The following is a 6,000-nucleotide window of genomic DNA, read 5'->3' as shown; positions in this document are numbered from 1 at the left end:
TCAGTCGACCCCGGCGCAGCTTCACTTCTAATATTTCTCTTTATGAAGAGAAGGAGGTGCTGCCTGCTCTGGCTCTGGCCATGCTTGGTTGGACGTTACGGTCCACGTACTCACTTCGTAATTTCTGTCTCCCTCTGCTCTATACCTTTTTCCCTTTTGCGTTATTATTAATCTTGTCTTGAAATTTTCGTTGCGTTGCGGCATGTACAGGAGGGAGATGGCGACTGGCATTCGCTGGACCGAGAGGTAGAGGTGAAGAACAGGCAGGTGAATGGCACCAAGATCCCCACCGGACATAAGGTGCTGATTGACGCCCGCTTTGAACTGCCGTTCGGTGAGTACAAAACTATTTAGCACATTTATTACCAACATATGACAAGTATAGACACTTTATACTGAATGGTTAAGAATGTCTAACCCAGCAGGGACTAATTTAATAAACCTGTTTAGCAGAGAATTCTGCTTGACAAATTTAAGGTACCAGTTTGAGTGGGGCACCAGTTTCAACAGTTTGAACTTTATTGAATTTTAGCTGGTACCCAGTTTCTGCTTAGCAATTTGTTCTTATGTGCTAGGTATATTTTTGTGCTTGCAGGCTTTATAAAATTGGGCCCTAGATTATAATGTACACCATTAAATTAGCCAGCAAAAACACCCAAAGTTCAACTTAACATTTGGAAGTGTAGCTGTTTACCTCAACTACTACTCTTGGTGCGAAAAAATTCTCAGGTAGTTGAGGCAAAATCGTGTGTAATTTTATGACTTATATTGTGTTAATGCATTTGTAAGAATGTTGACCCCAGCAGGAATGTATTTACCATTAATTAAACCAGCAAAATAAATCCAAAAGTTCAACTTATACTTTGGAAATGTCGGTTTTACATCAATTACTTTGTACAAAATATGTTTTAGAGTTTGAGGCGTAAGCATATGTAATTTGATGGTGTGGAGTGTTTGACATTTGTTACCTAAAGGTGGATTGAAGACAATAGGTGTGTTATTACCTTACAGAGACTGAAGACAATAGGGACAAAATTTCTTCAAGTATAAAGGAAATAACAAAAGAAATGTCAAAAGGGCAACAAAAGTATGGATCTGTTGTTTTGGGTGGGTGTTTTTCTTTTTTTTGCAATGTGCATAGTTAGTTTTGAGTTAATGAGATGCCGTAGCGTCGTTAATCATTGGCAGGATCAGCCTATGGAGCGTTATATGTAGCCTCAGCCCATTGTCACCATATGGTAATCCCATGACTGCGCCTCCGTATACAATGTACACTGGGAGTCAACAGCTTGTAGGTTTCCATACCAAAATTATCATCATCGTCATCAACAACAAACGCTAACTATATTTGCAGTTATGTATAAGTCAAAATTACATGAATGATGGAGTCCACTCTCTCAATTACACTATCAACGATTTTCGACCCTTTGGTACTTTACCCCGTCAGACCATTGGTGTTCTCGGGATCAGAGAAATGATTTGTGTATTTATTTATTTTATTGATTTATTTCCAGGCAAACAGTACATACAAAGAATATGCAATGAAAATATGACTACACAGAGAACAAGCCTGCGGATAACCAAAAAGCGAAAGTAGTCACTATCTAAAGGCGATCCAGGCAATAAAAATAACAAAGGCACACAAGGGCACAAGGACAAAAACGTCATACAAATTTTGAAAATAGCACATCAAATACCATATCAAATATAAATAGAAAATCTATAGAAAATCCGTTAAAATTCCCAAAAAGGGCCTGGCAGCAAATTTTGTATAAAAAATGGATTAACCAGAAAAGACCACACAGCCTCGCTCCTTTCAAAAAGGTAGGAGGCCAATCGTTTAAACATGAATGTGTCAGCGCGCAACAAAGTTTATTTGACAAATGTTATTTTTTGTAGACGGATTGTTTATAACGAATTTTACACCCTGGGATAGTGGTTGGTTCATTAAAGGCAACTGAGTGACAGTTAAACAGTCGCTAGTTGCACTTTTGAACTTTCAACAGTCGCTTCTTGGTGCAGTGAAACATTCCAGATGTATCCAACCCAAGTCATGTGGTATTCATTTAATATGTAAAAACACTTCTATGATGTTAAGCCTGAAGGACATATATAGTGGTTGCAATTTTGTGTGCAAACATGCCGAAGTTGATGAGAATTGGCACAGCTTGTGATCTTTAGAATATTTGGATTGTCCATGTTTCCATGTTTTTAATTTTTGGAATAGTTCTACTACTCCATTTTCAAACTAAAACCAAATCAATGTTTCTACTTACTCTTTCATTTTCACAGTATAAGACTACTAAAAAAAGTCATTTTCATAGTAATATTTAACCTTGTAAAATTTAATATAAAAAAAAAAAGAAAAAAAAAAAATATTCACTGTCCAATAAAGCTAAACATTTTGTATAAATTATGTTTAAAAGGCTATTAGGAGTTATAAATGCATCATTGAATTCCTACAAATCAATGGCTATCATGGGACATCATTTGACGTGCAATATTTCAGCTGCACTTTTCATGCGAGTAACATACACAGTGGAGTACCTCGCTGCAAGATACTTGCCAGTTGAGTACCTGGGAGCTTTGAGGTGTGACACAGTAATGTATAACCTGGCGTTGCAAACCAGGATAGGCTGACACTCATTAACCAAAAACCCAGAGGAATTCTCGGAATTCATAAAATTTAACCACATTTTCAGTCTTTTTATTTTATTTTTACGAACCTGTTGTATCCAAATCCCATGATATTTATGTGCTTTATGTACAGAGGCATTTTGTGTAACATTCATTTTTTATGGAGCTGCATACCGTTTTTTTTGCAAACTTTCCTGCTTACTTTAGGAGAAAACAAATTGCAGCCACATTTCACAGGTTATCAAGAAAATTGGGGAGCCAGCTTGCGTGTGTGTCAACCTGGATTTATAATAAAAAAAATAAAAATAACAAGAAATTGATAAAACGCAGACAGTGGAAGATTGGCTCCTCCTGAAGGCGTAGGGTATTAACAAATGGATCTGATTGGCTATCCGCACAAATAAATGTCACCCTCTGTTGCGCAGTGACACTCTAACTCACTAGAAATTCCTCGTTCCAGGTTTAAACACAGTGCAAAATCATTCTCCTGTCAATTACCACACCACCCAGTGAGGTTTGTTATTTATCAAGTCCTAATAATTATTATGAAAGGGAACCAGAATCAATTATTTATTAATGGTATCACACCGGGACATCACGAGGGTTGTCATTAACGGAGGCTTAGTCCACAGTTGGGGGTGGGGGGGGGGGGAGGATGATGATAGTGCACGTCGACAGTGGTCGTATCTGTCTGAGGTGTCATCAGAGTTTGGGGTGTGGGGTTGACATTAATCAGGAGGAACTGACCCAAAACTGCCATAATGCAGTAACGATCCGACAGATTGAATGCTGGTCTTTCACACTCCAGGGCGCTGTTGGTGTAGTCATATGCCTGTTTCTTATTCTTAAGCTATGTGATGAGCGTGGTGTCATAGTTAGATTACTACTCTGAGAGTGTTAAAACACCAAGTTGAATTGCTTCACCTTTTAGTTTACTGTAGTATTGGCACAGTAGATGAAGAACTACACCACTGTACACTGTCTTAGTTAAAAACCGTTTTGGGGGTTGACCAAAGAATTGACTAGAGTGGGATTCGAACTAACAACCTCTGGATTAATGTACCGGCGCTCTACCAACTGAGCTATCTAGCCCTATGTTGGCGGTGTCCCTATTTTGTCAATATCTTTGTTCGGGGGTGCCATTCAACAGTTAACTGCTGTGTAGCCAGGGATCACACCCAAATTACGATAAAAACTGTTTTATCTGAAAACAGTCAGATTCATGCCGAGTCAACACATGCTCAAAGAAGCTGCTCCTAGATGAGATTATGAGCCATTGGATGCATTCGATTAGCCTCCCGGATCGACCCCGGTCTGCCCCCGGTATGTTCAGGCCCAACCCGGTCAGTCCCAAGTGCCCTGCTTGTGGAGCGGGTCACTTTGGTCTGGCACGAGGTGCATGACGCCACCACGAGAGGGCAAGTGATCGTTCGATTAGCTCTTGTCAGGGGCTCACCAGATGAGCACTAAGGGGTCGACACAGAGAAGCTAATCAAACGCACCCATTATGTAACACTTAAGTAAATCCTTGGTCATTTGATTGGATGAAAGTTGGTCACACAGCATCCATTATACAAACCAATTCAACACGGCTTTGTATTCCTAGTCAAAAATTTTAATTTGTTTGAAGTTTTGGGAAGTTCAATGAAAACAGGCATCTCTGTTATAAGCTTCTGAAACATTTGTGACATAAAAATACTGAGTTAGATTTATTTATTTACAAATAGGTGCATGCAGAAAGCATGCAGTTTATAGGAAAGGATTTGGACAGTTTGACCGCCACAGCCAGCAGGCCAAAATGAGCATCAAACTTACACAAATTGAACACTTGTTCTCTTTAAAGGTGTCTTTAACTTCTACAACTAATAGTGTTTATGTTAAACAAACACTTTATAAAAGAAAACTAGTTTTACTAAAAAAAAAATTAATTGAATGCTGGTGGACCCGAAGGACACAGACGACGAGTGGCAGCGCAATAGCTTTTTATACTTGGTATTGTCATAGTCTTAAATACATGTAATTAACATGGAAGTATTTCTACCTCCATACCATAATAAAGTGTATGAAAATACCATAGATAATTGATCGTAAAACGAAACAGTCAATTGCGATATGGAAGAAGTAGGTCATGCTGCTAAACGGGTCATCATCACAGAAACATTTAACACCCTGTACAATTTTAAAAAGGGATGAATAATGTCATAAAATATTTTTATGAAGTCTATGGTCTGAGGCGGCATAGATGTTTAATAACATTACACCTGTAGGACATACATGTTCCACAATATTTCCAGCTGCTAATTTTATACTAGAATTATGTTGTTTCCCTGTCAGGGAAATTAATCCAGATTGAAATTATAAAGACAGATGCATTTGAGCAAAAGAAAAATTACGCAAAAACGAGTTGTATGAACTATATCCTCAGGCTCAAATGACTTCCACATTGTTGAATTATTTTTTGGAAAAAATCCTCCCAAATTTAATTACAGTGTCCATTTGTGGGCAAGAGACAAAAAATATAATAATGAAAACGACAACAACAAAACCAAAAATGTCAGAAGCTGTAGAAGAAGATGGAAGGGATCCAGTTACTCCCTCCGGCATTTGGACAGCCGATATTCCTCGCCTTAACTTTAGCCATGTCAAGCAACAACAGGAAATTGGGCTCAAGAGGAACAGTCTACTAGAGCCAGTTGCAGTCCCTGCTTGCCAGCGGCTGACTATCTCCCCTATAACTTGACATTTCTTTCTCTCCGACCCCTTTTTCTTGGAGCAAATTCTGCTTTATATAAGAAAGACCCGAGGTGGAACCTGATTCCGTTTCCAATCTGCGGGATTTGCCCGTCGTAAATCCTAACAGCTTTGGATACATCAACTCATATTTTTTTGATAGGAAATATGGAGGGGACAGCTGGGCATTAGCGGATGATTAAGGGCTCGGGTTCTTAAAGATGTTGGGACACAAGAGAGGGTTTTAGCTTGGTAGTCTCTTAGACTTTCTCCTAGTCTCATCCGGGGATTTGAAGTTTCCTGGCTCACCCTGATTCACAAACTTTTTACATCTAATGGCAATTTTGAAAGTTGACAGTTTGCTATTTTGTTAACTTATTCTGGTTCAGCTTGATCAAACAAAATCGAGAAGCGCTTCAGGTAAACAAGCGACAGTTTTGAGGGTTTGAAATTTTGTGTGATGTATATTTGTGATTTGTGTGGAGTTTTAAAAGAACTTTCCTGTTGTGGCTAACTTCACTACTCACTGACGACAGTCCAGTTGGCAAGGTGGGGCTAGTGGTGTCTTTTATTGCCTTCCAACTCTAGGACCCTGGTTTGAATCCTGCCAGGGGCACTATGTGGATTGTGTTT

The 6,000-nt window shown here is 38.9% G+C and overlaps 1 protein-coding gene across 1 annotated transcript in view; it reads left to right on the top strand.

The window, feature by feature from the left end:
- The first annotated feature begins 267 nt into the window (after positions 1-267).
- The window catches only part of LOC117295912 (protein unc-13 homolog B-like), a 75,999-nt gene continuing 70,266 nt past the window's right edge, over positions 268-6,000 (top strand). The window contains exon 1 of the mRNA XM_033778702.1: positions 268-334. The gene's annotated coding sequence lies outside the window, so the exon portion shown is untranslated. The remainder of the gene's footprint in view (positions 335-6,000) is intronic.

The sequence above is a fragment of the Asterias rubens genome, chromosome 10 (genome assembly GCF_902459465.1).
Source record: "Asterias rubens chromosome 10, eAstRub1.3, whole genome shotgun sequence".
In the NCBI taxonomy this organism is placed as follows: Eukaryota; Metazoa; Echinodermata; class Asteroidea; order Forcipulatida; family Asteriidae; genus Asterias; species Asterias rubens.
This window is presented reverse-complemented; position numbering and strand designations above follow the sequence as displayed.